Genomic DNA, 10,034 nt, shown 5'->3' with positions numbered 1-10,034 from the left:
TTGCTGAATCAATCAGTACTGAATCATTCAAAGGTACGAAACAAACGCACTGAATGCGAAACGATTCAGCATTCAGCGCTGAATGATTTCATTAAGAGGCAAACAAACATCTCCTAAATAGTAAATACACTTGGCCGAACTTAATACACAATAGCGTGTGTAAGAATCTTGTCCTTCCACTTCAAACATAATTAATGAAAGATTTCTTATAAACCCATCAATAAACATTTCTTTTTCTAATGTGCGGATTATATGTTTTTACCATCTTTTAGCATTACCAACGATAATATTATGAAATAAATAAATTAAAATAAAATAATTACGTTCGTAATAAATTTTTATGATATATTATTATTTTAATTAATTATTTATATATTAAATATTAATGGTTCTTTAAAAATTTTATATTGGTATTTTCCTCTCTTTTTTCTATTATTGCTATCTATATATTTTCCTTCTTAAATCCTTTTGTTTATTTTATAATGAATAATTTAATATCGTTAACTACCATTCTTGTATTATATTCTAACTTAAATTATTCGGTACAATAGATAGAGACATTTTACCCTTTTCTTTTTATAATCAGGGAACGGACGCAATTATTAAGCGGGATTAAGAAGAAATTGATTAAACAATTAATCAAGCTGTATGGAAATTTGAAAAATTTAATTCAATTTTATAAAAAATTATAAAATTAAATTATAAAATATAACTCATCAATTCAAATAATTTAATTTTTTAACTTAATTTGACCAGATACGCACTCTCATCATTAATACATAAACTAATAATCTCGTGAATATTCGTTAAAAGTAACCAAACTTATCAAATAACAATATCCTGTCATTGATTCGATTAACTCTAATGTTGAATTAGATTTTTTTTTTAAAAACCAAAATACGGTGTAATAATCGTAAATAATAACATAATATTGGAGAGTCATTGTACTTTTCAAATTTGATATTCTACTTGCAAAGTTATATCCTTTTCCGTTTCCGTTTTAGGTTCCTTTCCCTCTCTATTTTGCTTCGATTTTTTTGAAACAAAACTGTCGAATTCATACTCTGGGGGAAAAGGAAAAGAAAAGCAAGAGCCGAGAATTTAGTATACAAAGACTCGAAATCACTACGATCCACCACCATCAACAATCATCGTGTTCTGGAATGGGGATCGTTTCTCAGGAAGCCATCGTCGAGTTACAGGCATTGATGGATTCAGGTGTCTCCTCTCTCTATTTTCTTTTCTTTTTGTTCTTTGAAATCGGTAGACTCAATCGATCCCAAATTTTTTTCTGATATTTCTTTAATCATGGCAGTCGACGAACCCCTCAACAATACATTTCAGGTACACACATTTCACCCTTATCTTTTTCTTTTTCTTTTTCTTTCTTGTTATAGTCAGCGCCAGTCAAATGTGTTCTTTTTCGGGTGAAAAAAAAACTTCAATTTCTGTCTGATCTTACATTCAAATTGTTTTATTGCTACTACTTCAAATGTGATCTCAGTTGTCCATTCTACAAAGATTTTAAAATGGATCCGGTAATAGGAACATGAATATTGAAGCTCAAATCGCTACTTGTATGGAACGTGATTTAGTAGGAAAGAAATAGGATTTATTGGGACTTTGAAACCTTTTTTTTTGGGAACTTATGTACATAATTTTATACAAATAAGTAATTCTGAATGAATAAAATTCGAAGTTTGCTAATTAATTGTTTCTCTACAAATTTATAATAAACTATTAATTAATGGTAAACTGGGATTGTGTGCACCAATTTGAAAAATTCATGGGGAGATAGTGATTTCTAGTAGCAATACTTTCTTCCCACCAAAAGGAACTGAATCAAGTATCCTATCAGTACTTTCCTCTTCACTAAAATGGAAGGCAGATAAGAATATGAATGTACTTGCACAATAGTGCCACTTTGTTCTTGTTTGCCTTAAAAATGAATTGATGATCTGCCCATGAAGCTCTGTACTTGGGTTCAGTTTATGGAACTTTGTTGATATGATTAATAGGTTTAGAAATAAGTAAAGCATGTTTTGTTTTAATGCATTGTTGATTCTTCCTTGTCATCTGTGTGATGACAACTGACTGGATGCTCTACGCTTCAATATGTTTCTTTTCAACTTCACGGGATAATAATTCTGCACTGGTTTTTCAATTCGTTTCTAGTAATTGTTTCCCAAGGTGCAGAATGTCCATCAAGGCTTTAGACCTGAAACATTGACACGGTTTCTAAAAGCAAGAGATGGGAATGTTGCCAAAGCCCATAAAATGGTTAGTTAATTGGTGTTAAACCCACACGACATCTACCCCGGGCTTCTTTTCCAGTTTGAAAAATGGGAAAAAGATAACTGTTATTTTCTTTGTGGCGGTGTCTTGATCATAAATGCTCCGTTTTGTATTACCAAATTGATCAATTGTATCGTGTTTCAGTTGGTGGAGTGCTTGCATTGGAGGCTGCAGAATAACATTGATGAAATATTAGCAGTAAGTTTTTGTATTCTCCGGTGTTGCAGCTTGGTTGTAACTGATTGCTTTAAACTGTTTTATTGATGACTGTCTAGGCGTTTTAGTATTCAAACAAGCAAACTAAATTGGAAGATTCCGACAGTTCTTTTATTAATAATATGTTCTTTTATTGGTGATTGCAGTTTTTTTAATAATCATCATGTTGTCTTGATGGGTTATGTAACATTTACGATAAAACTGATTCTATAAGTTAACGTCATTGACTGCTACACGAATGACATTATTACATTTAGCTAAATACTAACTTTATTTTCACCCCATAAGAAACAATCCCGGCCTCATTCCTAATCTCTCTTTCTCTCACACACTTGAAAATATTATACCTATCTTTTTCTTCTTTCTGCTATAGCATGCTTCAGTCTTATATTGAGTTGTTTGGAGATTCATTCTAATGTATAAGATTGGAGTAAATGGTAGTCACTATGTAATTTTGTTTTTATTGGATGTAAACTTGTTCAACAGAAACCCATTGTTCCTACGGAACTTTACAGAGCAGTGCGTGATTCACAGCTTATAGGAATGTCTGGCTACTCGAGAGAGGTGTGGTCATACTTTTCAAATCTTATCTAGTTTACAGTGCTTACATTTTCAGTCGTACTAAGTTGTGCTTCATGTGTGATACAAGCACACTTGATTATAATGAATTTGTAATAGAAATAGCATTTTCTTTAACATAAGCTATTTAAATTTAAAATTTTCCATTTCCAGGGGCTTCCTGTCTTTGCTATTGGCGTGGGACTTAGCATGCTTGACAAAGCATCTGTAAGTTTTAGGGTAATGTGCTATAAGTATTCCATTGTCGAGCATAAGAAACTAATCTTTGGTATTTATTGCTTCTTTGATTGCTATTATAGGTTCACTATTATGTGCAGTTACATATTCAAATTAAGTTGTTGGAAATGGTAAGCTTATTCGTTTTTGGCAAGATAATTGGGCTGCAGATTATCCGCTTCAGTTTCTTTTTCCTAGATTGTTTTCGGTTTCTTCTAATAGATCTGGTAAACTTTGTGAGTTTGGGGAATTCTTTCCTTCTGGCTGGGTTTGGGATGTTCAAATTAGAAGAAATTTAAATAATTGGGAGGTTGAACAATGGTGTAACTTGATGAGCTTTATCTCTCCCTATTCTTTGTCTAAAGATTCCAGTGATATTTTACTTTGGAAAGGCAATGGGGATGGTGTTTTTTCAGTCAGTTCTTGTATTAAAAGGTGTGCTTCTGGATCAGATGATGGTTGCTTCTGGAATAATATTATTTGGAGAGGTTTGATACCCCCTAGAGTTGAATCTTTAATGTGGCAGGTTGTGCTTGGCAAGCTAGCTGTTAAATCCGAACTGATCAAAAGAGGGGTTCAAGGTATCGAAGATGATTTATGCCCTCTTTGTAAATTGGTTGAGGAAACTTCCACGCACTTATTCTTTACATGTTCGGTTGCATGGGCTTTGTGGTACAAGTTTTATAATTTTTGGAGATTTAGTTCTGTGCTTCCTGCTGATGCAAAAACCTTTCTTACTGCTTGGGATGAGTTGAAATCAAATTCTTCTATTTGGGCTTTCATTCCTGGGGCTATCATTTGACCATTTGGAAGGCCAGGAATTTTATTGTCTTTGAAAGGGGAAAATTTGATCAGTTAGAGTTATTTTTCTTATCACGGGTTAGATTGGCTTCTTGGTTTCTAGCTAAGCACAAGGACGGTTCTATTCATAAGGATTCCTTGATTATGGATCCTTCATTAGCAGATTCCTACTCGCCCTACAGCTCTATGAAGTCTTCCTCACTCCCTTGGGGACCTCCCCCTTCAGGTTTTTTAAAATTGAATGTGGACGCAGCCGTTAGTAGTGACTGGAAGAAATTGGGTATAGGAGGTATTTGGAGGGATCATTCAGGTTCAGTCCTAGGATCTTTTCAAGAGCCAGCTGGTCCGGGACCTCCGACTATGATTGAACTTAAAGCTATTCAGAGGGGTATTTCATTATATGCTTCTGCTCAAGGGAGGGTCAAAGATAGGCTGATTGTTGAGAGTGATAGCAGAGTTGCAGTAGACTGGATCAACAATGTTAATTCATGCCCAGGTGTTTATGCTTTCGTTGTTAGGGATATTGTTGACAATCTTAGAGCTTTGGGGGATTATAAATTGGGTTGCTAGGTCAGCTAATATGGACGCCGATGCTTTAGCAAAGGCTGGAATAGGCTAATTTTTATGTTGTTTGCTGTTTCAGTTTAGCTTTTGATTCCTGTTCGGGTGGGGTTTATGTAATGTTGTAAGGGTTATTTCGAGGAGATTTATCGAGGTTGTAATCTTATTTTCTTTAATGAAATCTAAGGCGCTCTTTTCCTCCTTCCAATGATTAAGGAGCTCTCAAGATCCATTAATCAAGAAGGAGGTTTTTAATGAGGCCTTCTAATCTTATCAAAAAAAAAAATATTGAGATCGTGTAATTCTGGTGAGTGATAAGAGTTTAGAGGTTTGATGTTTCCAACTCATGGTTATTTGTTTGACTTTTATGCACAATTTGTTTGACTTATAATACACTGCTTTAGCCTTCTGCATCTAAGAAGCATGGCCGACCTATAACCACCTGTATAAAAGTGTTAGATATGACTGGCTTGAAGCTTTCAGCACCGAGCCAAATAAAGGTACTTCCTTGAGTTTATTTGCTGTATTTGTTATATTGGACTTGGATGGTACGATTTGCAACCGATATGCGTATGCATTTTTCTTATTTTGAATATTTAACACTGATAATCTGATGTATTGCATTTTAACCTCATGTTTCAGTATGATGATTAAATTCATTGTTTTCAAACAGTTGATGACAATCATCTCCACAATTGATGACTTGAATTACCCAGAGAAGACATACATATTACGTTGTTAACGCGCCATATATTTTCTCTGCTTGTTGGAAGGTAAGCCTCTGAATATGTATCCATTACCCAATAAATGGTTTTGGCATAGATTGATACAACTGTTGAATTCTTTGCAGGTCGTCAAGCCCCTCTTGCAAGAGAGAACAAGGAAGAAAATTCAAGTTTTGCCAGGTTGCGGTCGAGATGAACTATTGAAGGTAAGATGTTTTTCTCATTCTTCCCAACTAAATTGTGAATCATGAGGTTAAACACCATTTCACTGCCACTTTCCTGCTTCAAGAACACTGGTTTTGATTTTATAGATAATGGATCTCGAGTCACTCCCGCATTTCTGTAGAAAAGAAGGGTCGGGGTCATCACGCCATTCCGAAAACGAAAACTGCTATTCGCTGGATCTTCCTTTTCACCAACAGCTCTACAACTACATAAAACTGCAGTTTTTGATCACTGAACCCTCTCGACCAATCAAACTGGGATCTGTCCATGTGGATCTACCCGAGCCGGCTGCTGAAGGAACAGAGATTGCTAAAACTCTGGAATCAGAGTTGCAAAAGATCGACAAGGGGTAGGGCTGTAAATGAGACGAGACAGATCGCGAGCTATTCGAGATCGACTCGATCAAGGCTCGATAAATACTCGGATCGAATGGACTCGACTCGAGTTCTTAACGAGCTACTCGATATTCGACTCGAAAAGCTCGTGAGCAGCTCGAAAATATATAATATATTAAGATTTTATTTTAAAAAATAAATTAATAATAATATTAATATTTATGTATTGATTTTTTTTATAAAAAAAATACAGTAAGATTTCATGTATTTAAGGTTCATGTTCGAGTTTGAAGCTTCAATCGAGTTAAGTTTAAGAATTTTTTTTATTCATTTCGAGCCTTTTCGAGCTGCTCACGAGCTTCAATTCAGGATTACGAGTTCGAGTCGAGCTTGAAAATTTTAAGCTCGCGAGTTTTCGAGTCGAGTCGAACTCCATTTCAGAGTTTTCGAGTCAAGTCGAGCTCAGCAATACTAGAACTCGAATCGACTCTTTTACACCCCTAACAAGGAGAACGGACGATCAAAATCTCAGTGGCATCAAAATAGATGATGACTGATACCGTAGTGCCTCTACACGCATTGTACAACTCGATTCATGATCCGTAATCAGAACCGGCATCAAGCATACATTGGTGTCGGCCTCGTTAAAGACGACTGCGGCTCAACTTGGACCGTTCCCGTCGTAATAGTAGGATATAAAGGAAAGAGTAATACATCTGGCTCACATCATCTTTTAGGTTAGTTTTAATAAGACAGTGCAGGTATGTGTGTGTGTATGGTGATTCCACATTTTAGGTGAATAATTGGGATTGAAGTTCATCCTCAGCTGAGTTGAAGTAGGAATACAATTGTATTAATATTAACGTTTTTACTTAATAATATCACTTGAACGGAATACAAGGGATAAATATAATTCCATCCACGTGCTTAAAGAAACTCATCAGTTTCAATCCTTGCATATTAATGTTATGTGTGTTCTCTATATGGATTGAAGTGCGATCATACTGAAGATTTTAAATTTAAATTTTCATGTAATTTAGGTATTTTTTATGTTTTTTTATTAAGGGTGTTTCTCACATAATTTTATTTTATTTCTTATTTTACTCATCGTATATTCAATTTTTCTAATTTGCTCGTTGAACATAACAAATTAAATCATTTTGCTTACTCTTTTGTTGTCTCTCTAACATTGTTATGATGAGTTATTTTTTATTATTATTTAATATAAAATAATTGGAAAATATAAAGGATAAATTATACCGTTCCTTATTGAACTTTATTCTCTCTCCCTTAATTTGCTCATTCAGCTATAAAATAAAAACAGAAAGTGATCGAATGCCATCGTCGTTCATCGTCAACCACCGTAGATTGTGGTCGTTTGATCCCAAATTTCATGAGTCGCTTCGTCTTGACACCTTGAGTCCGAATCCGATCTCCATTTTGTTGGAACTTGCTCCGAAGCCCACGAATTGAAGATTGAAAATGAGGAAGTCGAAACGTTTCAGTCGAGATTCACAAATTGTGAGACATTTTATGGTGAAACAACCATCAGATTCAAACTCAGGAGATCGAGACGAAGTGACTCATGAATTTTGAGACTGAATGGTCACCATCAACGATTGTCGGAATAAAAAATGATGTGATGGCTAGCGACGGTATCCGGTCACCTTATTTGTAAAGCAGAGAGAAAATGGGGAAAAAGAAGAGGATTCAAAAAGACATAGTTTTGGTATATATTTGAATTTTTCAAAACGAGGTCGTTTTGATACTTGTACCATATCATAACACTATTAAAAGTTAACGACAGAGTGAGCAAAATGATTTAATTTGTAAAGTTCAGTGAGTAAATTAAAAAAAATTAAAAGTACGGTGAGTAAAATAAAAGAGGATGTAAAGTTCAATGAAGAATGTGTAATTTATCCTTTTACTAATAATATAAATTTTATTTATATCTCTTAAAATTTTGTAATTTCCCATGACAAAAAAATCATTGGTTTGTACCTGATCGTCCCCTCTTCCTGACCGCTACTTGATTTGTCATGAATCAGATGATATTATGAATTGGCTATGATTGATTCAAAGCATAATTTTCTTTTCAAAGTCCAATGGAAAAGGTCTTGAGGTGTATGTGTATATATTCTGGAAGGTGAATACCCATGGAACTGTCGTGTACCCTACGGAGAAAAATAATTTCGGAGATCAATTCGCCCATGACTTCCTTTTCTCAAGACTACTCTAGAGCTCCTTTTTAGATAAGTTTGAAATCCATTTATCTATAGAAGCATGCAACCTGCACATTACAAAAAGAGGGAATCCACAAAATAGGGATCGAACGGGTCGGATTTTTAGTCAATCTAACTTGAAAATATACATTCTTCATCCGAATCCGATTCGACCCGATCTGAAAATTTTATATCTTACATTCGACTCGACTTGGCCCGAAAACTATATATCCTTCACCCGACTCCTACTTGATCCAATTTTTTAGAGTATAAATCTGACCCGACCCGATCCGAATCGTTATAAATTAAGTATTTAATTAAATAATATTACTTTTTAAGAAAAATACATTATTATCCACGGATCAAATTGAATATGGGTCTATATTGAGTCAGCTAAATTTTGGATTGGATATGACTAGAGTTTCGGATCAAATTTGATCATCATGTTTGGGTTAATATCGGGTATTGGGTTAGGTAAATTGGTTCAGGTAATCGGGTTCGGGTCAAGTTTACCAGATCTAGTCGGGTTGGAGTTTTTTTCACCCTTTACCCGAACTTAATTTCACCACTTAAAAGATCCGACCCAACCCGACATGAACCCAAATTATTTTAGAAAAATATGACCCGATCGGATTAGAATCCATCATATGCGGGTGAAATTGTCATCTGTACACAAAAAAAAAATTACTCCCACACCGAACATAGTCTAATATTCACAGGATCTAAGTAATCTATATTCTTTCTTTGTCTTAATTTTAACAATATCCTTTATAGTATTTACAATATCCGAGCATATTAAAATTCATCCCTAAAGAGCCGAAAATTACTTTTCTCCCATATACATTAAATGTGAGCATTCCAAACAAGCTTCAGGATAAACACCGGCAAGGATTTACCCTTTAAGCCAGTACAAGCCCAAGCTAATTCCGACTCTCAACCAAGAATAGCCTTCTGCAAGCCACACAAGTGAAAAATCTGACCCAAACATCACGAGACAACAAACATGTTAAAAACAAATGATCCCTCGATTCAAACGTAAAACCGTAGATCGAACAACAGAGATCAGCCCCCAAATTCATTCTCAACAAGCTGTCCCGAGTACCGAGTCTATCTATATAGCAAACCTAACAATTATATCATGTTTAGGAACATACAAAGGAAACCAAATGAGTTTAATTTTTACCAATGAATGACATGAGACTTCACCTTAATTTCACCCAAAATCCAAACAGCCTTCACATGATGCAAGCTGTAGAAGCAAGCACAAGGGCAGCATCCACTCTGAGCTAAAGCAGCTTTTGTAAGCACTAGCTAGTATAGCTCTTACACTCAACACGCAAAAAATCATCCCCTTTGAGGACATACACACGAACCCATGCCACCAAAAGAGAGCCTTCACCAGCAAGCAAGTCCCTAATAAGCTGTAAAGCACACGCCCTATTCCAGCAAGAGACATCCTTGAGACCTAGCCCACTTCCGAATTTCAAGAAACATACATGCTTCCAACCAACCTTAGCACCCCAACACTAGAGTCATGCCCCTTCTAAAAGCACCTCATGCATAGCTGGTTAATCCTCTTGATCACAGCCATGGGAAGAATCAGTTGCCTACACCAAAAGTTAGCAATACCTATTAGCGCTGATCGAAAGCTGAAATCTCCCAGTATAGCTCAGCTTCCTATTACCCCAAAGTCTTGTCTTTAATCTTGTCCAACAGAGGCAAACAGTCCCTCTCCGTGAGCTTACGATTCATAAGAGGGATTCCCAAGTAATGAATCGGTAAATTTCCAAGCTTGAACCTAGAAGCTCTGTAAATAGCCTCCAACTGACACACAAGAATACTTGAGGAGAATAACTCAC

General features: G+C 35.3%; 1 pseudogene; it reads left to right on the top strand.

Moving 5' to 3' along the window:
• Nucleotides 1–1,014: 1,014 nt before the first annotated feature.
• LOC120119298 lies at nt 1,015–5,981 on the top strand (annotated as a pseudogene).
• Nucleotides 5,982–10,034: the final 4,053 nt, after the last annotated feature.

Source organism: Hibiscus syriacus, unplaced genomic scaffold (genome assembly GCF_006381635.1).
Source record: "Hibiscus syriacus cultivar Baekdansim isolate YM2019G1 unplaced genomic scaffold, ASM638163v2 tig00110332_pilon, whole genome shotgun sequence".
Taxonomy (NCBI): Eukaryota; Viridiplantae; Streptophyta; class Magnoliopsida; order Malvales; family Malvaceae; genus Hibiscus; species Hibiscus syriacus.
Note: the sequence above shows the minus strand (reverse complement) of the source record. Positions and strands in the feature narration are given on the sequence as shown.